We start from the raw sequence: 23,665 nt of genomic DNA on the forward strand, positions 1-23,665 counted from the left end.
CGGCCGCCCCGCTGCCAGGGCCGCTCCCGCAGCAGAGCGGGTGGATGCGGTGAAGGCACCASACCAACTGGTAGGAAGCTTCCCCCGCTGTCGCTTTGTGTCCTCTTTGCTCAGCCTTTCCTCGTCTTGCAGCGAGTGTTGGCGCTGACGGTGTTAGTGCTGCTCGGTGGAAACTGAGAGCAGATGCGCGGAAGGTGTGTTTGCRTTAGAGTTTTGATTCAGAGGAGGACCCAGTTTGAGTACAGGTAGTGATGTGGAATAAAAGTACGTCAGAGAGAAAACTTTATTCAAAAGGTCCTGATCGTAATGTGAGCATAACAAATCATGCAGTTTCATAACAGAGCAAGAAGTAAAGTCAGAATTCTTTTTTCATGACTTTAGGAGCAGTTGGTAGATAGAGTAATTCTTGACTTGTTCGTAAGCCTAACACTAACTTTTCCTTTTTTTAGTGTGTTGGAAGTGTGAGGAAAAGGTAGGATTATTAAATGCCAACGTGAAGTGGGTTTGTTTCAAAGTGCAGTGCAGGAGAACCTACAGCTCGGGCTTGGGAATTAGTAAAGTTTATGAATGTTTCAGAGCATAGCAAGCTTGTAAAGGAAACCAGCAGCATAAACACACAAGGGACAATCTAGGCAGAGCTTGAGAGGAGGTGGAAAGAAATGTTGGAAAGAAGATAGAGGCTAAAGAAGAGAACTGATCTGACAATAATACTTAGCTGAAACAGCATCACTGTTTAAGAACTATTGCTACTGAAATAACTTCTGGAGAAGTTTCAAGTCAGGCTAAGGGTCAGTCAATGGTAGAGTGAGTCAAAAATTTTCAGGGGAAAGAAGGTTCCTTTGAAAAATGCTTATTTATCAAGCCTAAGATGTTCTCTTTGGAACATCTCAGGTTTGATGAATTTTCACTGTTGCAGAGTTCTGCTAAGTCTGCCTCTGGACCAGGATATCTGGAAACATCAAGGGTCCGGACTCAAGGATGTGTCCCAGCCACCCAGGATAATACCTGCTCAGAGATGCTGGAAGCTGCTCAGCTGTGGCCCACGCTGATTATTCAGTGCTAGAGTCCCCAGAGCGAGCCCTGTAGCTGCTCAGTGAAAGTGAGACTTTCCCCAGGATTTCTTACTGCTACAGTTGCTGAAACTGATAGAACAACTGAAGAGTGAACAGCTATCCTTTTGCTGGGGACTTCTTGTAGTTTTGGTTACAGTCTGATCTGAACTTAAATCAACTTCATAATTCGCTGATTGTTTGGTTTCATTTTTACTTGGTGTTCAGCCAGCCCTAGTCAGTAGTTTTGCTTATAGGTGTAAACTAGTTGAAAAGAAGGGATTTTCTGTTTTGGGGTGTCAGATCTGAAGAAAGCCTGCAATCTTTTTCATACCTCAGTGTAGGCATACGTGGTCAGAATTGCTGGAGGTGTCCAAATGAGGCAGTTAACAATTCTAATGCTAGAAAATCCACTTGTTCCCTTACTGGTTTTGCCCAGTCTTAAGTGTCATGAGGATAGATTAATTTAGAAGGCCGGGGCATGCTCAGTTTGTAGTTATACTTTCTATATTTGCAGGGGCATGTTTTTGTTTTCTGTTATTGTTGGTCTAACCTTTTGGACAAGCAGCTCTTCCATATTAAAGGGTGAAAAGACTCAATCCTCCCAGCTGCTGGGGCTGTCACATATACTCTGGGCAATGTGCCGAAGTCTCTTCTCTGCCGAGCTGATTTCCTCATTGCTCTTTCAAACACTGATATTAGTAGGGGAGGCAGATGGCTGCAGGAGTGTGGCACCTCCCAGTAGTAATGCTGCTCTAGGGAGGAGAGGTAGGCTCTTGTTACAAGGCCTAAAATGATTCTGCTGCCTAAGAAAAGGGAGCCTCCTGCTATGGGTCTTTCTTATACTCGCAGAAGGAGTCAGCCCTAAGGTGAGTGACTGATAGCCAACATCATAAACAGTTATTGAAGAATACAGGAAAAATTACCWTTTGCTAGAAAAAATGAAGACTGAAGAGTACTTCTTTTTCTTTTAGTTAGTTAGTTAGTTTGTTTCATTGTGGGTTCCCCCTCCCCCCCCCCCCAATGTAAAGAGCCCTTAATTCTGTAGAAGAGGTTGGCTGATATGCTGYAAGAGGCTGATGCTGGGTTACTCTGCAAAATGAATAAGCTGCAAAGGAAGGAGCTGGAAGGAACCCGGCRTGTTGTTGTGCTTGGACTATGTCTGGATGTGGTGGAGCCCAAAGCTCTGCTGTTCTGTGGGTGAAGTTGGGAAGATGCTTCCTGTCTGCTTGCTGCATAGATAGGTGGAATATGGGCGGTAAGGGGTGTAACTTCTTGTTTGTAGCCGAAGAGCTGTGGTTKCAAGGACACTGCATTTTTATGCTGGCACCTCTTGGAAAGGGTCCCTTCTGCATTTGTTGTCTGATTCTTACTGTACGTTCTAAAGTTCATAATATGTTCATATAGCAAGTTCTAAAGAAACACATAGAAAATGGTTTAAAGCACCTGACTTTCATTAGACATCAAGGCAAGTTAATGTCTCCTTTGTCTTTGAAAGTCTGCCACAAATCTTTAATGGCAATGTCTGTCTGTGTACGGAGGTGTTTTGCCATCCAGAACCTCCATAAGTAGCAAAGCAAGAATATAAGACATCCAGCAATCCAGTTAAATGCCTTGTGGAAGTGATGTCTTGTTTTCTTAATTTTGGTCTTTCTGGCCTCTGAGACCCTTGAACTGCTCATCTTCTTTTGAAACTCATTGCCTAGGAAAATAGGTCATCTCTGTTCTTGTATTTCTTCTGATTGGTTCATAGGATCCGAAGATGTTTGATGTTCATAGGTAGCTATCTTTCCTGGGTGGTCTTGTGGGTTTGCATATTAGAGAATGATAAGAAAGCTTTTACATTGTAATTCTGAGCAATTGCTTATGTCTAGGTTTCACTTCCACTGCTTCCTCCTGCATTTCTAGAGCAAATGGGAGGCTCATATGTGGCTCTGTGGATAGCATGGTCTGAAAAACAAGATTTCTTATACTTGTAACAATTTGGCAGGACCAAGTCTTATTCTGAATTACTGGAAAAGTAATGGGTGTTGAGCTTGAGAGGTCGAGGATTCTCACTTCTGTGGAGAACGGCATTTTCTTCACTTGAGGGTAAGCAAGATGAATTTAAACCTCAATTGTAAAGGATGCATATAAATAGTCAAAGCTGTAGAAGGCTATAGAGAATGGAAAACTTCAAGTCTAGGACATAAGATATTGGAGAGGAAATTTTCCTGGGGAACAAGTTATTTGGTTATTGCTTGCTGCAGATTTTCTTTCTCTGAAGCATCYAGTGCTAGCTGGTGCAGGGCCAGCACAAGTGAACCACACAAACCATGCATCTCRTTCACTGTACTGATTCCTTTATAGTGACATATGTAAATACCACCAATGTTCATAGAATTTGTGCATAGTTTACTGTAATGTCAGTTTTGTTGACTTGTATATTAACTGTGAAGATCTGGTGGCATCTTACTTTGATGTAGCAGAACTGACATTAAACTTGCTGGGTGAGTTTTGTCAGTAGTGAAGTTCCACAGCTCTGGGTCCTTGAAATGCTCTTTACTACCTTAGGGCCAGTTTTACTGGTTCTGTTGTCTGGCTTTAACTGAAAACACTGCTTGTCTAAAGAACTCATCATTTCTGAAACAGATGCTTTTTCACTGCTTACCACAAAATTTTATGGGTCTTTTATCAAGTAATCAAACCACCTTTCTGTAAAGTGTTAAACAATCAAATAACAGATTACATCGTGTTTATTGATTCTGCCATGGAGTAGGTAAATGGACACGATACCCTTGCAAGGTCTTTGCAAGCAGTGTTTTCTGTAACTGTTCAATGCAGTGAAAAGTACACTTTAAAAGCTATGTTATTCTTGAAAGTAACTCATTACCAGAGAGCCAGGCAGTTCACAAACAACAAAACCCTCAGCCTTAAACAATTCCTTGTGCTTGCAGTTTCTTTCCCCAGGGACTAGGAGAAAGCTAGGCTTCATTATGTGTCCAACTGRTTATCAGGTTTGAGCCATTTTAGATCAGCGACACATGTAAATGACTTCTCCACTTTTATGTCTTTTTAAAATGAATGCCTATTTGAAGTTCACCTTAAAGACAAGTAGGGGAGCTTGGCAGCATATCTTAAATTTAACCAGAGGTCTGTTGTGGTTGATGGAACTCAGCTGTAAACAGTATGGAAACTTTGATTCCAGGGATCAACAGCAAATGTTGATTGACCTTAGTTGTTGTGGTAGCAAAGTTCTAGGGCCTCTACATGTATGTCTAATAGGTCACAAAGTATTAATAGATTCTAGAAACTACGGATGAGATTTTCTGTAGTTTGATGGAATGAGATGCTCGAGTCAGCCAGCAGATGAGCACGTTACTCTTTGAGACTCAAAACCAATGAGAGCAGTGGTACCCCCCAAATTGCCAGTGGCTTCAGTAAGAACCTGTGTTTACACACTGTGAAAGATAAGGGTTGCATTACAAGGAACAAAAATATTCCCAGCTGCTCATCCCTGAGCAGGTAGCTTGACTTCAGTCATGTTCTGAACATAGGACAAGAGACTTTTCTCTTTGAACCAAGAGGGGCAGTTGGATAAGACAGGGGGGAAGGAAAGAAAGAAAGAATTTGAGTGACAGACAAAAAAATATGCAAGGTTACACACACRCAGTTGCTCCTTTTTAAAAAAGCATAGAAATTTGTGGTGCCTCCCTTCCTCTCAAATGCACTTTATTTTTAAAAAGCCTTTCAGTTCCTCTTTATTGGGCATAGTGTTCCTACAAGGAAGAGTATCTGCCAAAAAATGACGCTTTTAATAAACAGGTTACCTCTGGGTCTGATCTGCTGACTTTAATGACCAGAATAAGTTGTCCCTATGACTTACTGCTATTAGCTCTGTGCTATTAGTACTGCTTGGAGTGGGGGAGGCACGCTTCTGCTCTTATCGAAGAAGTTGGTTTTTAAGTTCCAGTCTCTTGTTACCAGAGAATTTGAATGGGCACAATAGTGGGAGTCCTCGTATTGCTGTGACTCCTGGTTCTGAGCGGTATTGTCTCCTWGACGTGGCTTTTGGAGTGAATTTTACCTGTAGAGGATGATTTGAGTGATATCAGCTCAACAGGGCAAAACAGATTCCATGCGTACAAGCTGCCCTGTAGCACCAACTCAATATTGAGGGAATATTCATTCAGGTATTACTAATTTAAGCACTTTTCTGGGCAGCAGGGATGAGCCAGGCCTTCCTGTGAGAAGGAAGGTGATGCCATGTGGGTTATTAGTGGGAATGCCTCCTCTCCCAATTGCAGAGTTTACAAAAGCGAGTCCCTTCATTTAATTGCATTCATAACAACCTCTTAAAGCATCACTTGGTRGAAGAACCTCCTTCAAATCCAAAGAAGGCTGTAGCAAGACAGAGAGCCTCCTTTGACTATTTATATTTGCTTTCACTGCCACTGCCTCCTCATGTCATCTAGGACAGAGGATTAATATCTCTGATCCCTCTATTTCTAGTTGTAAAAGCGCAACGTGTTATTGAGGGTGATTCACCGCTAGGCCAGTCCCTGTTCTAATCCCTTGTAACTACAAAATCATCAGTCGGAAGAGAAAGGCTAATGGGAAAAATGTGGTGTATTCCTGTGTAAGCTGTATGTATGTGAGAAGATGGATGGATTGAAACACAGGCAGTGTTGCAATACAGGGCTCTGCTGTGCTTTCATAACATGGGCTATGTTACAGCAAGAAATTCTTGTGACTGCCTTGTCTTCCCCTATCYGAGTGTGTTCTTGTCCCCTTCTCTCCTATTTCCCATGGCCTCCTTCACCAAACCGCTCCTAAGGGACTTGCACTGAACAGCTTGGTTAACCCTGCTACAACAGAAAGCGGAAGTTGACCGTGACTTTCCTGTTCTTAATAAGCCTGGTGAAGTCTGAAACACCAGAGCAGTGTGAATAGCAATTGGTAATAGTTTACAATAGGCTACAAGAGGGAGTGTAAAATACACAGGGGAACAGGCCGTCTCTTCGAGGGGGATAACAGGAGGCTTTGGTTTTCCTTCCTTTCTCATAAGTGAATTGAGTGTTACTTGTAGTTCTGCGTCCAAAATGATGTCTGTTTAAATGTGATGATTGTCACCATAGCTTTCAGAGTCATATAGAATCTGCCTGCCAAATCCAAACTGGAAATGCCAGGACTAGCAAGGATAGTTGTYTTCAGGATTTTTTTGTTTGTTTGTTTGTTTGTTTGGGGTTTTTTATCCTTTAGCTCACTTATACTTTGTATAACTGTTTAAATTGAAGCTGCTCTTGTAAAGTATGTATGTAAACCTACAACTCCCAAGCAGACTGAAAACTTGAAGATGAAGATGAACTGCTGCTCTTTCACATTGAAAATCATCTCTAGTTGAGTTTTCTTACTCCAAACAGCATAAATGTGTGCAGACCTAAATGTTGTCTGGCTGCAAAAAAAATCTGTTTAGCTCTAAAAGAAGAGGAAGTTCTCTTGCAGCTAAAGGTTTGTAGTGAGAGACAGGAAATCTGAGTCATGTTCCTGCTTCTGACCTGTATTTTCTGGATTAAGTTGCTACACCTATGTATATCTTAGTTTCCTGCAACTCAGTTGTCACCTGTCTCAGATRGTTGCTGCAAGGTTCTTGGGGGTTTTTAGCCTGCTTTCCAATGGGAAGCGTGCTTATGCAATCACACTGCAAGTAACTTCTGAACCTGTTGGCTAAATGTCAAATATTTGCTGGAGTGGTAGAGGTCACAGGAAGAAAGGAATGTAAATTGCAACGTCATGAGCATAGAGGGAGACGGTCTGTGTTGCAGCCTCACCCTGCATTGAAGCCCATAGAGATCGCATGTTTTTAGACACAAGATAACTCACATGAGTGAGTGACTCCTATGAACACTGCAAATACAGGATKCCGAACTGTAAAATATCAGACTATGCTAATCCTCCTGCCTATTGGATGGCTGTCTTTCTTTGCAAGGCATTGTGAGAGCCTAGGGGAAAATGCTAAGTATTGTTACTACATTGGAATTGGCATGGTGCAGCAGGCTCTTCATAGAATTAATATCTCATAAAATAAGGGGGTTGGAGGAGAGATTCAGTTGTAAAACTACGGGTCTTGTCAGATTGGCTTGATCTTGGGAGTTAACAAAAAGAAGTAACATGTTTGATTAAAAGACAGAAGGGGAATTTAACTTTGCTCTGGGCATAAAAAAAGCAGAAGCCAATAAAAATGAGATCARATTTCAGCCTTCTAAATGCCTCAGTGTTCTTATGCAGTGTGTTAACATATTGCACTTGAAATATCTCATTGCTTTTGGGCATGAAACCTCTATATAAATGTCTTTTAGCCGTTCCTTTGCATTAGAAGTGTTTTTATTTCTGTGATTCTCATGACAGCAGTRTTCAGCTATTTTGTACCCTTCATCCTAGGGTCAGAACTGAAGGGAGGATAACCTGTCTGACAGAGATCCCTGAAGTTAACACAGTCTTTGAAACATTTAAATATTCACCAAGTTGCTTTCATTATAAAATTGTGAGGTTGGAAAGGTCTCTGTGTTGTGCTGTACAAGCTGCTACATGCTTTGGCAGGTGTGTGAGAAAGAGCCCTGCTCTGATACACCTGAGGAGGTCTGCATCTACCAAGGCTTTTTAGAGATGAGATGCTTTTTTATGGGCCTTCCTGGAAGYGTAGAAAAACTGCACTGTGGTGTTTTCCAGGCAAATTGCTGAGAAGATAGGGCTTGCAAGACGCTGGTCTGTTTTCCAAATGGCAAGAAGTTCAAAATTACATGCTGCAGCTCCTTTTTGACTTTCCCTCATCCATCTGACTCCTCCTTTAAATGAGGAAACACATGGTTTTGTTTCTGGCTAGACAGTGTGCAAGTGACAGACTAGAGCTATGTCTTTGAAGCTTCGCGTCCAGTGCAGCAGGAAACAGTGGAGTGTGGCAGCATCTCCTCCACTTACCTGCATGCTATGTGCAGCTAACTGCTCCGATCTCTGCTTTGCTGTCTGCTGGTGGTTTTCTTCTGTCCAAGATCTGACCCTCCCATGGTCTGCTTTTGGTGTTCTGGGGATCCTGAGCCACTTGTATCTGCACAAGGCCTAGACTTTTATGCGCTAGTGGTATTGATATCAACTTCACCAAATACAGCATTCCCCCCCAAACCAGGTGTCCCAACTCCTTTGGGTATGAACGCCTTATTTCATTCAAGACAAGATTTCTCACTCACTTTAAAAGCGTAGCACTGTGTGGTCCAGCTGTCTGGGAGCCTGAGTACTAGGAAGCTGAGTCAGGATCAGTTCCTTATATAGAAAGGGAATTGGATACATCATGCATTTTACTCTTGGCTGTGATCTTCTATTGTATGTCTGTTAGACATTTGTCATGGTTGCTTGCTTTCTCTGTGTACTTGAGCTCCAGTTGTCATCTGGGACACGTGTTCAGTCTGCATTATCCACCTTTGAATGGCTACTGGGAAGTTTTCCAGTCTGCATGTTCTCACTGTGCGGTATTGCAGGTGTTTTGCATAGGTTTGGTAGGCCTGTGATGCCCTGAAGGCATCCTGCTGGTTAGGTTGCTGGTTGCCTGCTTGTCAGCTGCATTTTCAGCCCTCCATAGCTGCTGTATTTAGGTTCTYGGCTTTTTCAGACCTGCGTGGGTTTGGCTTAGCCTGCCCTGCTTGACTGTCTGGTGCAGGGGTTGTGGGAGAAACTTGCAGGGAGGGAAGTTGTGCGTGAATGCTCTGCTCAGAGGAGGCACGTTTCCCAATTGCAGCTTGGTGCTGCAGTATCTCCCTTTCCACGCGACCCCACAGATCATACACTCTGCCCTTGTCACACAGTTTGACCTGACATTGTTTCTTGTGTGAATAAAGGAAGGAGAAACTCTGAGAGCTGATGATCTGGACTGTCCTACTTCGAGCCGTATCCTGTGTGCTCATGGACAGGTCTTCACGAGTGCCTGAGAGTGACATCTGAGCCAGGAATAGGGAATTTGATAACATGAGAAAACTGTTGGTTTCAGGGTTTAAAGTAGTTCTTGTCAGCAGGGAACGGAGTAGAAAGCAGCCTGACTGTACACAGCATGTCCCTCCAAAGCCAGTAACCTGGACATACGGAAGCACAGACCTGCTTTTCTGAGATGCTGTTTATTCACAGTGTCCAGTCACCCCTGTAAGTCTTCTGTTGCTTGCTTTCTTCTGTGTGCCTTTTCTTCTTTCTTTACTAGAATGTGCAAAAAACAAACAAACAAAACAACAACAACAAAAAGGCAGGGTTAGTCATGCTTGCGTGCTGTCACTTTAACCTGATGAACAATAAGATAGTGCAGTATGCTATCGCTAGGCCTTCTGTGACCCCTTCTATAAAAGATGCCGCTGCAGTGTGACAGCTGTCAGAGGGGTAGGTTACTCAAGCTTGTAACTGTCTTCATCAGTGGTGTGTGAAGAGGACTCTGCCTTTCCAGACCTTTTTATCTCCCATTGGCATTCTTTGTAGGCTTTGAACAAGAAACCTGGAGCTCTTAGGAAGTTCCTTCTCAGCTGAACGATAGCTGCTTCTTTTTTTCCCACAAAGRTGACTGATGGCTTTGGTGGCTTTGGAAGAGTGAGAATTAAATGTTACATTGGAAGTTGATACATAAAATGGAGTCTTAGGAAAGGCAGTGACTAATTTATAACTGACTGTGACTCTTGCTTAATCAGAAGATTGCTAAAAAATAATCTACCTTCTAATTCCACAGTTGACCCCTAATTAAAGTAGTATTCTAATCTATAACCTGCAGAATAGACAAGACCAGAGACTGAAGTGGTATCTCTGTTTTGTCAGCCAGGAAAGTATGGACAGAATCAGTATCTGGAAAGGGGAGACCAGGTGCTGTAACAGTGGTGGTACTGACTTTGCACTGAATTCATACTGATTGATTGCCCCAGCTAAATACTGTAAGGTGCTATGTTGCCAGCAATGTCTTTTTTCAGGCAGAGAAGACACCTTCCTTGTTTTAAGAATCTGCTTATTCTGGAGAAAAAACTTCACTCCTTTAATTAAAAAAAAAAAAAATGGAGCAAGCAAACTTTTACCCATGTGTTACATGCCCATGGTATCTTCGTTTCCTGTTTCCAGCTGTTACGTAGCATTGGGCTCTGCATTATTCTTTAGCCTCTTTTTGTTTAGTTTCCAAGTTAAATTGTTATTATACTCTGTAATGGTGCAATGAGAAATCAGCTGACCTTGTTGCAGTGTGAAACTTCTGTCAGCTTTGCAGGAAATGTAGGCAATGTGAAGTTGTGCCAAATTACTACTTAGACAGAGGACGGTAATGAGAACTTGCAAAAAACCAGCAGCCTAGGAGCTTTTGCCACTGCCAGGTGATACCATTCACTGAATAGCATGTGTCCATGTTAAATTAAGTGCAGCTTCCTCCAGGACAGATGTTTTATGCCTCACTCACAAAGAATGCAGCTAATGCAGAACTATGCTAAACATTAGGTCACTTGTGGTGYGAAGGAGATAGTGCCTCTTCCTAAGCCTGAATGCTGCTTCCTCTAGCACCCAGAGCCTGAAGTAAAATGATCCGATCCTCCAAGGAGAAACCAGCAGTGTTTTGATCACTCATGGATTCTTATCACTTCAGAAATAACAGGCTTCACATCTTTCATCTTTAAAGGCTTTATGATCATTTTGATGCTACACAGCCAATGTGTAGGAGCCGCTACCAAAGATGGGACTGTCTCTGGGGTGGAACRTGCCAACTGTTTTTAAGCATGCAGAAGAGGAAAACTGAGGAGATTTCATCTTGACTCTCTAACATCATCTCTTGTGTTTGAAATAGGGAGTTGGTTTCTTTTTAAGTTAAAAAAAAAAAATCTCATTTCTGTCTTTTTAACATGATTAGTAGAGAAATATGTCCTTATTTCTCTATTAGCCTAATTCAGTAGACATTCATATTATTTTTCTGTAGGAATCTTTAATCTATTCTTTGGAAGAACAAGTGTGCCTGGTTATTACTGTAACTACTTAGACAAGGGAGAGAGGTATGTGAGGGAAAGTAGGGTGAGGGAAAATGTGGGGTAGAGTAGGGCGGAGTTTTATGTTTTTTTGCTTTTGTTTTTAACTTCACTGCAGCTTGCTTGAATGCAGTTGATGTAAAATTCTGATGTGATCTCAGCAAGTTAAGTGCTCCCCACTTTCCAACAGTATGCTTTACTCCAGGACTGATGAAATTTTGGCTAAAAAATGATGACCTTTTTCTTCTTGCCTTCAATTTCAACAGATATCTAGTAGTTAGAAACTGCTATTCCTTCCATTTTTTTGTCCTCATGAATGTTTCAGGTTTTGTAATAGTGTTCATGTGAACCAGAATTGCATGTGCCTTATTTAGCACACTTGGCTCACTCTCTGGCTACCGTCTAAACTAATTTAAAGCAAAGTGCATCTATCATGGGAAAAGGGAGAAAAGCCACTTCTAAATGTGATAGGGTTGAAAAATGTGACATGTCATTTGGCATCAGTGATGTTGTCATGATCCTGAACTTTATTTTAAGCCTTTCCGTGCCTGGACAACTTCCCATATTGACTTCCTCTGTTTGCCCTGTGGATATACAACAGCATCCAAGAATCCATTGCACCATACTGCCCTGGCTATTACCAGCATCCTTCTAAACCTTGTTTTTCTGACAACCTGCTGCTCTCTAATGGTAAGGGTTCCTTCACACCTTTACTAGATGGAGTAACTTGGGTGAGGAGTCCCAGACTTAACCTATGAAGTTCTGTTTGTGCACAGCTGATGGAGGTCATTGCTTGAAGCACTTCCTTGAGGAAAAGCCAGAAGTCATTTAAGCAGTAAGGCAGTGGAGCGCTGCGAGTCAGCCTCTTTCTAAGCAAAAAGAAACAGGCCTGTGCAATTCTGAATTCTGCAGTTCTGAATAGGCGCAATTTCTCTGTACCTGCACACTGTGCTCTTTCTTAGCAGGCTTCTGCAGCTGGCTGTGGTTGACTGGCGATAAGCTGCTAGTGGTTCACAGACCAATTTTAGAAATTCTGCTTTAGTTCTGGTGATAGAAAGATAGAGTGGATTTTTTTATAGGATTTTTGCAAAGCTTTTAAGTGCATAGGAATGGATTGGCAGAGTTTTGTAATGTTTCTCAAAACTCGTTGTGTCTTAAGCATTTGTATCTGTCACAATCAGCTTGTTAGTTTTATGGCTGCATTTGGGAGCTGCTGATCCTTCTGTGAAGTCTTTGGCACTCCATCTGGGTTAGTAGTGTCTATAAGTGACATCACTTGCTTTTGTTATGTTGCCCAAAATGAAGGGACTGCTATCTGGATGGGACAGAAAGAATTAATGCTCAGTTGCTGAAAAGAGAGCAAGAAGGACAAAGGATGAGGAAGTAACCACTGGACACTAGGTTTCTTGTAAGTGTAAGAAGGCAGCAATTTAAAGGAACCCACAGTCATGTATTCATCTCATGATCGCAGCTACTGGCTATTTTAGGTACCGTGGAGATGAATGGCCCTTTATAGACCGCGGTAAGGAATGCCTTGTCTGTGGGGCTCAGTCATGTCATATCAGTTCCCTCTTTTCTGGTGGCACAGGGCAGTCGTGGGGGGAGGACGCACAGAATGGGCAGGCGTTCCAGCACGCTCCTGTGAACGAACAACGTGCTACTCAAAGGAAATGGTTTGTGCTGACACTTCTCTGCTGCCAGGACGTGTTGGTGTCAGCACTCATGTGGGGAGCTGGGATGAGGGAAGCCAGGCTGTTTATCAGCCCTCTCAAATCAGTTGCCTGGTCTTTAAACTACACCAAGGACATCTGAGATATGAAGAGAGCACACAGACTTTTTAACCCTGCTACGTACACCATGGTATGGTTGCAGCTGGAGGAGACCACCTTGTTCTGGTGCTTCAGGGGAATTAATTCTGTTCATGGACCTGGACTCTGTAGGCTTTATACAGCTTTCCTTTTTAAAGATAATGCTGTGACACAAGTTTTTAAATTCTTCATAGCGTAATTTTATTGTTGAAATTGATGAGAAGTACCCTATCTGTTTCTAGCAACTGTGTCAAATCAAGAATCTAGCAATTGCTGCTGACCACAGCAATTGCTTATGCAGGTGTGAAACTGAAGGAGTGATTAATACATCCACTGCTATTATTGCTCATCTTACTGTAGCACTTCAGTCTGTGATCTTGTTTGGGCCAGATACTGTATATTACCACAGTAAGGAACAATACCACCCCCACAGAAGCGATCTGTGTGGATGAAACATGCTGAAGGTGGGGAGGTGGAAGTATTGTTATCCTTCCATTGTACAGAAGTGACTAAAGTGAAGAACTTAAGTGATCTGGCTTACTAAACCACAACCAGCAAGCACGTGTTTATATTGGTGATATTTGAAAAAAAAAGTTAAAGATGGGTATTTATGTTCAGGGGGCTTTGGGCCCCCAGAGTTGATTATTCTTTCTGGAGTGGGAGTTCTCACACAGCTCTCAGTAATGGCCTGTCCCGTGTTGTCCTTTGGAAAGGAGGTTTCTTGCTGAATATTGTCACTGTATAGAGAAGGTATCAGCTTGGAAAAAGCTGAAGACTATGAAACTGTAAAGTAGACATACTATACCTGAATGTAATTTCCGGTAAAAAGCTCTTGCTGAAAGCTGTTGCAGTTCAATGTCTCATAGTATTTTTCCCTGTATTTAAAATGAAAAGTAACTCTTGACTTCAGGGATAGCAAATCACTTTTGGTAGCTAGCTTTGCATTAGCAGCTCAAATTCTTTTTAAAGCACGGGAAATTATGGTCTGAAATATTACTTACCTATGTGTTTGTGGAAGAATCAGGCACAGAATGCTTGATATGTTGCACTTTTTGCTGTACGCTTGAGCTCTTGAAGAAACTAGTTTTGGACTCTCTGATCCCTGGATTGTGCAAGTCCTCAGGAATGTGGTTCATAGCTATTTCCTCATGAGGAGTTTAAAGGTTTGTCATAATGATGCCAAAATCTAGATTTTTATTAAGACTTGCAAAGAAAAGGTATGTTGCAACCTAAGACTGCAAATAAATAGTTATCTGGGATTTAACTCATAAATCATTCAAAAGAAATACATTGTTATGTACACCATTTGGGGAATTTCTTATTTGCTAGAGGCAAAGAGGCAATGATTTTATATTTCTTCAAAGTACAGAATCATTTAGTCAATAGTATATTCTTTTTACTCCAGCTCAAGAGGAATATTGAAGCCTATTAGCAATTAAACAATAGTGAAGAATGTTGCTTAGGCTCCTGTTGTTCGTAACTAGCTTTCACAAATGTTATCCTCTGATGTAATGGAAAATAAGTGATATGGCAGAGAATCTTCCTAAAAGTGCATCATTGTTAGCTGTATATAATACAGAATGTGAGCAATGTCCTTACTGAACAATAATGAGATTGTTTTCTTTCTTCACTATCTGCTGTTGTAAATATTTACACTGTTTGAGAAACACAGGCTTTCATTGTCTTCACTGTAAGCTGATACATTTGTTTTTAAAGGTTTTTATTAATTTTGAAGTTAAATGTACAGAGCAATTTTTCTCTGGGTTACAGAACTGCTCTGCTTTCAATTTTTATGAACCCAGAAGAGATTACAGCAGAGAATGGGAAGTGATCATAAATTATCCATACATGCTACGTTATATCATGTGGACTTTGTATACTAGACTAGAAACTTGCATGCAAATATATGCTGGTGCAGATTTCTCTCACTGTTCCAGATGTATTTTAGTATGTCCTGTTTTTCGATTGTTTGCAACATTCAATACGATTTTGTTTTAAAAACTCCATCACCACGTGGAACATTTTGCCTGATCATGTGGGTATTTTGTATAACAAATTTGCTATTATTCTCGAGGTCTGAGGTGTTGCAATGTCCTTGACCTACCATGTGCTCTCTTTTCATGGCATGTTGTAGTTTTGTGGGTTTGAGCTTTTCCCCAGGAACAGGGGAAAGGGATGTGTGTTGTGTATCAAGTGGATGTGCTGTGGACCTTTCTGGGCTGATTGCAGGGAGATGGGCAATTGCAGAGGACTGACTATGGCAATTTAAGCGAGCTGTTCCCAAACCTGTCTTCCCAGTGATCTGACTTTTTCATTTTCCTTTGATTGAAGTATTTCAAATCACATAAAGCCTCGCCACCACTCTCTCTAGCCATCTCCCTGGGTTAGTAAGGAAATGATGCGCTGACGGTTGCTTCACCAGCATGAACAGGCGGCATCTATGTGCTGGAATTCACGTAGGTTTTGGACATGTAATGAAGAAGGAAAAACAACCTTCCTCAAAACCTTAAGAAAGGGTGTAGTATTGTTGCATGCTGTTATCTGACTGTGAATATTATGAAGAAGCAAGTCATTGGCCCAATCTTTAAAGAAAATTTAATTGCATCCATGTGATCAAGGCCACCTAATTTTTGTACTGCAATATGGATTCACTACAAGGTCAGAGGAGAAAAATGCCACTTTTGGAGAGGGGCATTATTTTCTTAGAAAGCCTAACTCTGCTTATTGTGGGAATTGACGGGATCATGGCTCAGAGTGATATTACATGCTGTGATATTGCATCTTGCTTGGAGCAAAGCTCTGAAGAGTTGGAAGAGATTGCTGTGTGATTCATGTGTTAACCTGCTTTATTTGGAAGCACCTCAGGGCCTGGAAGATGTGTTTAATGTGAAGTGGTAAGGTGGAACAGTGATTGTTTAGGTGAAAGAACAAGAGGTAGGCACTAATGCAAGTGGATTTGGAAATCCAGTGGAGCAGTTAGAGAGCTGCTTGCCAGCTTAGCAAACAGCAGCTCTGACAATTGAAGTCCTGAGACCTCTCTCAGGCTCCACCCTTACAGGTTCCCAGTGCAGAGACTGAAATTTCTCCATTAACTCTGTTTCCTTTTGCTTATTAGTTAGAGACTGACCCAGGGATCACGGATACTTTTAAAGACTTTCATCAACAAATATACAAGGGCAGTGTTTAAGAATGTTTATTACCTAGCAGACCACAGATTTAGTTAATGAAGTTCTGTCTCTGCAGCAGCAGCAGTCTGCCCGAGTACGCATATGTGTGTGCTGGCACTTTGTGGGTGCCACAGGATGTCAGTAATGATCATGGATGCTTGTGATGCAGGTCAGTTGCTATTAGTAATGTAAGTGGGCAAAAGTCATTTCTTTTTTTCTCAAGGGATTGTAATGATAGTATTATCTTGTTATTGGACCAAGGAGAAAAGATACTTGTTTTCTTTTGAGTGCTACTAAGCTAGTACTTAATTACACTTAGCAACTGATTTGTTTTGAAGGGGACTGAGTTTAAGGAATTTGTTTCTCAGAGGTGCAGAGCCTGCCCATCTTCCACTGAAATCAGGGAGGCGGGGGGAGCGCTAAGAGGTTGGCACCCATTATTTATTGATGCTGCAGTTTTAACAGCTTGCTTGTCTAGTTCTATTATGAAGAACTGTTTGTAGTACAATCATATTCTTATTTTGAGAGGAGTCAGTCAAAGCTGGCAGATGCATCTATTATGTTGTGTGTTTACAGCTATATTTTCCTATGTCTTGAGAAGCTTTCAAAGAGAACATGCACAAGGATCCCTTGTACCCTTTCTACCTCTTTCTGTTCATTTCAACTAAATAATAACATGATTTAAAAAAAATTATTATTAGAAGAATATTTTTCAATCTTGAAGCTCATTATTTTTAGGATGCTAGCAGGTGGAAGAAAGGAGGAACTGAGATAATTTATTAAAGGGAGAAGTTGCAGCTGAGCTGGTAAACAGTGCAAGTTATATGGGCAGAAGCATAGCTGTAAGTAGCAATACTTCAGGTTTATACCAGCATAGAACAAGATCTGAATATAAGGGTTCTTTTCACTTTTAGCGTTAAGCTAATGCTAAACTGCAAAAGGCACTGCAGGGAAAGTTTTGGGAAAGAAGAGTTGTTTCTTCTCCCTTACTTCAGCTCAAGTCCCCTTGATTAGATTTGTCTGTCAAGCTAACAACTGCATGTGAAGTGCTTGAGCCTTGATGATATCTCTTAAATAATGCTGTTAACAAAGCACTGATTAAGCTATAGTAAAACAAAATGAAACACAGATGCAGGATCCTCTTTTTGAAAATGCACATCTGTCATCTCTAGAAAAGAATTATGTAAGCTACATTAGTCAGGGAGGAGTTCTGACAAACTCAAAATAACGTAAATAAAAGCTTCAAACTGGTGCCAACACAAACTAATAGTGTTGGAAATATTTGCAAATATGGAATACATAGTGTATGAAAAGTACGCATAAGCTACCTCCAGTTGAAATGGTAGGGTAGGTAAGCAAAATAACTGTTCATGCAGGAATTTTCTAAGGATGAGTGCTTCTGGCACTTTCAAAACAAAAAAAAAAGAGATTTTTATGCTCATGGGGTTTTGAGACGTCACATCTAGGCCTCCAGCAGAAAAACAAATCCCAAAGCTGTGTTAATGGATAGTTTCAAGTCTCACTTAATGAGAGTATGCCTGCTGATGAATCTGTTACACTAACTTGCAGTGGTCTGAGGTTTCTTTGGAGGGTTTCCATTCCTGTTTGGGTTGGCCAGGTTTCATATTACATAGAAGGGGAAGTTTCAGAAGATCAGAGTTCACAGCAATGTTTTGTAGTGTCTTAGGGCAGCAGTTTTCAACCTCCAGCTTGTTCACCACTAGAAGTCCATGGTCTGCATCTAAGCCATAAAAGGTGTTTAAGAAATCAAGTCTGTTCTCTTTGGGCTTATACTCGCTGTGCAAGGGTCCGCAACTCTGCCTAAAAGTCTGTGTCTGTAAACTGAAAGAGATTGAAAAGCCCTGGGTTATAGGGATAGCTGCAAAATAAACTAAGTCCCTTAAATAGTTTTTATCTTATCTGTGTTACAAACAACAGCTTAGATGTTTTACCAAAGTTAAATTATATCTGTCATGATTTATGCTGACTTCTTATTCCAAGAAATGGACAATATTCAAATCAATTTTGTGGCTGGATTTTTCATGTTATTGGACAGTGCTGCAATGTCTTGATTATCTACGCAGGAGTGATTACTTTCTTTTAACACCCCCCCCCCCCAGTTATCGGACCATTGGCCTACTTGATACAACTCACTGTCACTAATGTGGCCAGGGGAATTGAGAAGTGCAGGAAACCTTGAACGCGCAGTTAGGAAAACACACAGGAGAAATTCCTTCCAATTCCATTTTGTTAGAAACTATTGTCTTGCTTATATCATGTGTTACAGGGTTTATATCTTTCCAGCACACAAAAGCAGATTCCTTTATTGTCCAAAGTGCCTATCGGACTTTAGGAAAACAGAACTGAAACATTTTGGCTTTTTTTTTTCTTCCTCTGTGAGTCATGTAAAGCATGTGTACACACCCACATATATCCACAGGATGCTTTTCTTTTGGGAAGATATGTACATCTGCAGCCAGTGCCACTACAGCTTCCGAGCAAGAAGCTGTGAAGTTCTCCAGCATATGCCATGCAGCAAGGGAATGTGGTGGACTTTCAAAAGTTTAAATGACCTAATAAACTGCTCAGTTCATACCACGTGTTTTCAGATTCCACTAGTAACTGAACCGTACACAGGAAGCTGTGATTTGTATTTACCTCCAAACTTGCCACAATCTGCCTGGGAGTCTTTGGCAAAAATTTATTTTGGAATGTGTAGCAGACAGAAAGGCTGCAATGGGGGCAGGTGAGGGAAGACAGAATATCTGTCTGCACGTATGCTCTTCCAATGGCACTCTTCACTGTAACAGTCCAGCAATTTACAGACTGTTAGGCTAATCTCATGGCTGATATGTTCTTACTTCCTCAGTGGAGAAACTGAGGTCGTGATGTGGTGGATGCTGTGCCATTAGAATGGAAGTGGGGTTTCAAAGGATCTCCCAGCTATTTCTGCTATAGTGAGATTACCTGTTGTTGTAGGTTGTCTGCTCTCATGTACTTAATGCTGATGACCCAAGGGAATCTAATTGTCTGTTACTGTCAGAAGACATACTGCTCAGGGGGATGCCCTGGCCACCAGGCCCAAGTTGCATATAGGCTTTTTCTTCCCTTCTGCCTCTAAAATACCTGCAAAGGCCGTTTGTCTCATTTCCTCTGAATCTTCTTGTTGCTGTGACTGCATGGTTCTAGCAGTATAACGAGGATTGGAGCATTACAAGTGATGTGGTTCCAGATGCCTGCTGACATTTTTAGTTACTGTTTTTTCTGCCCAGCTGAGAGCAAAACTGGACTACCTGGGTGAAATCTCAGCTCCATTGAGGACTCTCCGGTGGACTCTGAAGCCAGGATTTTGCCCTTTTTTATCTGTTGAAATGGTTTCTGAAGATTCTCCACAATAGCGGTCTTGCTGCAATCCATTCAGGAACCAGTGTAGCTATAGATAGCAGGAATAGTAGAGCTTCAGGCTGTCCTGTGTCCTGTCAGCCAGGTTTCAAGAAACCTTCTTTGGTAAGAGCAGTAGTCTAATACTTGTAGCTTAACGACTTCTGACAACATCAATAGAGAAGTCCCTAAAGGGGCAAGCTGTGAAAACACACTTAGTTTTATTATTGTTTGCTGGATACCCAAATTAAATGATCCTGAAGGTAAAATGAAATCTCTATGGCTTGAAGAGCTTAGTACCTGTGTCTTCCTAGAGCTCTGTATGTTTCCAGGCCCAAAGCATCAAGTCATCAAAACTCCTGCTCAGTTTCTGTCTAACCTGGGAGCACACAAACTCCTTAGGGGACTTCACATACCAGTCACTGGAGAAAATACTTAAGGAACAGCCATGGAGCAAGAGAAGAACAAGATCCCTCGTCCTCTTTAGGCAAATGACTACTGCGCCTATGAGACCTGGCTCATGCGTATACCCCTCTCTCTCTTCTCCTATGCTATGATTACTTCCACCTTTCCAGAAAAAAAATGGAGCTGGAAAGTCCTTTTTCCATGAACAGAATAGCATCTACACCCATGGCCATGGCACCTCTTTTGCATGTGGGGTTTATGAACTAGAATCCCCCACAAGTGAGGAGGAAGTCGAGTGCTCCTCAGTGAGTGTCCTGAGCTGCTGGATAGACCCGAGGTTACCATAGCAATGAGGATTGCTCACTTTGTGTGAGAGAGGGCTTAAGCATCTAACTGTGGAGTAGGATTACTGCTGTGAATCCTGAATTGAATGAGGATCTAGGAGCAGTTCCCTTGGATCAGCATTTCCTACTTGGGTGTCTTTTTGGCAGGTCCCCAATTCAATGTGCTTGAGGCTTGAATCCCAATTCTCAGGTGCCAGACTTCTCACACCCAAAACAGGGATCCTGTGGTATTAATTTAGCTGTGGAAAAAATCCTATGGAGCTTGTCTTGACTTGTTTTGTGCTGAGTGGCACTGCTTTTCTGGCATCCTTGCCTGTTTGCACTTGGTACTGCAGATGGTCAGTTGACTCATGTAACTTTACCCTTTAATTAGTGCTGTTGGAGCTAAGGTGTTTTCAGGTTGACACTGACAAGTTTTAAGTGTGTGCATTGTTACAGATTTCCAGATCTGAGATACCAGTGTGGCATCTGTGTGAAGTTTAGAGCGTTTTCCCAGCTGCCCTTGAAGAAAGGCAGGCTTTGTTGAGTGTGTCTACCGGGCATCTTTACCAAAGGAGGGCTGTTTCACATCTTCTCTGAATACCTAATTGGATTGTATCTGCTAGCTGAGCTCTTTCAAGGAATTCTAACACATGCCATTCTTGAAGAACCCGTAGAAAAACTGGTTTAATTTGTTTGTTATAATCAGAGGGGTTTAACTGTGTTTTCTAGTTTTCCTTTTTCCTGGTTAGGCAGTAAGATGTACTTGCCTGCAAGTCCGAAAACCCTTCCTGAGGGGGATGCAAAACTGTGTCCATTTTCCATGCCTTCCGTCCCCCTTGGCTAAGCCATCTGTGGTAGTAGCATTGAACACGTTGCCCAGCAGATTTTCATTGGAGCTTAACACTCTGTATTTCATTTCCTTCTGTTTTCTTGGGAAAATACCTTCCACTCCTGCTTTGTTTATTGCAGTTTGACATTCCTGACTCAGCCCGAGTGTGTCTCTCCTCTTGCACTCAGGGCTTGACTCCTTTCAAGGATGAAGCTAAACTGGTGTGCAGAGGACAGGGGAAGTTCAGTGTGTTCTCGTTGTACTAGAACTGAGATTAAATAGTGCTGGTAAGTCCCATGTTTCCCTCTGTCCTCCAGTAAGGAAGTGTCCTTGTTACTGATCATTTATGGACGTAGAAGGTGTGTTTTATATTTAAAATGGGTGATGCCTACAAGTTATGGAGCTATTGCCTTCATATCTGTCGTGTATGCTTTATGATGTACTGTCTTAGCATCTATACAGGTAATATGGCCTAAATCCTGAGCAGATGTCAGTAACACTCTTGAATTTGGCTAAGCGCTCTATCCAGCAAATGAAGTGTGTGATTGGAAGGCAGCAGGCTTTGCCTTTATTTTTGTTTTTGCCAACAACTTACTGTATAACCTTTAGTAACTCTTTTCCCCTCTGTGAAAAGAGGACACTGAACTGTCATTGCCTGTATAAAGTCCCTTGGAATATATATATATATATATTTTTTTTCTCCAGTTAAGGAAAAGCGGTTGAAAGGTCGTACCCTGCTTTCATTTTGGATAACTGCAGTGCTCATGTGGAGTCTAATGGAAATAGAACCAGATCAACATCTTCCACAGAATCAAAAAAAACTGGGAAGCTTGGCCTATCTTTAAAATTTCCAATTTATTGAATATAATATTTAATTAAATATTTATGCAATATATGTTAAGTGAATGCACTAAGTGCTGGGTTATACCACTTCCAAGTGGTTAAGCAGCATAATAGATAGGCCATCTATCTAGTCTCCATTTCTGCCATCACAGATTTAAAAAAAAAAAAAAAAAAGGAGGGGGGGTGGAGGGGGAGAGAAAAAGAATTTGATATGTTATGGAAATGGAAGAGTAGTGCATCATCTAGTTGCCCTATTTAATATAGTTCCTGCTGTGTTAATTCCTCTCTAAGCCTTTCTTTAAACACAATTGATTATGTCTAATTTGCGACAGGTTAGGTTCCAACTAAACACTCCACGATCCTACATGTTTCAAAAAGCTTTTGATTTAATGCAACTTTGCTAATCTAATAAAAGTTATGGCTAATTATGCCTGCCTTTCAGATTAGTGTTGCCAATTTTGGCTAATTTATGTCTATTACTGTCTTTCCTATCTTTAATGCTTCCTTGTGTAAAGTTGAATTAGTAAAAGAAGGATAAGGTGTATATAGTCCAGTGGATTTCTGATTCCTAGCAAGGGATTTTGATTATAATATTCCCTAATGGCCTTAAGGAAGGAACAGCTCGCAGGATGCCTCTTCGTATTGCAGGTTGCAACATCTTTATGTAGGTGCCCAGAAACATTACAAAGTTGATTTCTTATACAAGAATTTTTGAAATTTTATAAAATTTTTAATTTAAAATCTAGAAGAAGTATTTGATAGAGCTGACTGGCATCTGCCCAACATTCTTCCCCCCCCCCCCGATTCCTTTATTTGCTTTGAATTTTTGATTGATATATATCTGTACAGTAAGATTTTTCACTTTGGAGACCAGTATTTTTGTGAGGGAGCAAAAAATGGTTCCCACTGGAATAACGAAAACGAAGCTTTTTCTTTATTAACAGAGTTTCAGTTTCTTTCCCCCTTATACTTTTTCAGTTCTTTTAAAGCCATTTTCATGATTTCCAGTTAAAAATAGCTGGTTGGATTTTTCCTGTTATTAACCCAACATGAAGGCTAATTTATAACCTAGAAACAAGGTTTACAGGACAAGAGGCAATGTATGCAAATTGAAACAGGGGAAATAGCATCTGAACAGAAGAGAACACTTTTTCACTGTGAGGGTAGTTACACACTGGAACAAGTTGCCCACAGAGGTTGTGGTTTTCTCCATCCTTGGAGATACTCAAAACCCAAGTGGACATGGTCCTGCGCAACCTGTTCTAGGTGACACTGCTTGAGCAGGGGATTGGACCAGATGATCTCTGAAGGTCTCTTCCAACCCCAACTATCCGGTGATTTTTTTGTGAACAAAATCGTGTTTCCTTACCTATGAAATACATGTATAAAATACATGTAATGAAGATGAGGCTACGCAAATTTCCATTCTCTCCTGATGCAGTCCTACTGCTTCCCTGTCTTGAAGTACTTCTAGTACAGGAGAAAAAGTATGTTTTGTTCTGGTGTCTTACTAGTTCAGTTGTTCAGTCTCCTTTTTTGGTGTTCCTGATGACAGTGGATGATGAGATGCTTTTTTTTTTTGCTAACAGCAGGCAGAAGCTATTGGTTCTTATTCCAGCATATGACTGGTGGCAACAGTTCTCTTGTAACTTCTAGAGTTCTTTTCTTTACATAGAAGCAACCTATGTTTTTTTCCCTCTGCCTGGGGGTAAATAGAAGCAGTTATATTATAAGCTGGTATTATTGCTGTTACTAAGGCTGTGTAACATTTCCCGTTTCATGATGGCATATTAAGTTGATAATTGCACTGCCAGATTTAGCTTATACATAAACAGGGGCGTTTCCTCACACAGGCCTGT

At 41.3% G+C, this 23,665-nt stretch overlaps 1 protein-coding gene across 4 annotated transcripts in view; it reads left to right on the forward strand.

The window, feature by feature from the left end:
* The first annotated feature begins 12 nt into the window (after positions 1–12).
* The window catches only part of MARCH8 (membrane associated ring-CH-type finger 8), a 102,723-nt gene continuing 79,070 nt past the window's right edge, over positions 13–23,665 (forward strand). For 2 of the 4 annotated variants that reach the window (XM_026061365.1, XM_026061368.1), the window contains exon 1: positions 13–70. The gene's annotated coding sequence lies outside the window, so the exon portion shown is untranslated. The remainder of the gene's footprint in view (positions 71–23,665) is intronic. The other 2 variants (XM_026061367.1, XM_026061370.1) reach the window with 2 other exon arrangements.

The sequence above is a fragment of the Apteryx rowi genome, unplaced genomic scaffold (genome assembly GCF_003343035.1).
Source record: "Apteryx rowi isolate R43461 unplaced genomic scaffold, aptRow1 scaffold_18, whole genome shotgun sequence".
Lineage (NCBI taxonomy): Eukaryota > Metazoa > Chordata > Aves > Apterygiformes > Apterygidae > Apteryx > Apteryx rowi.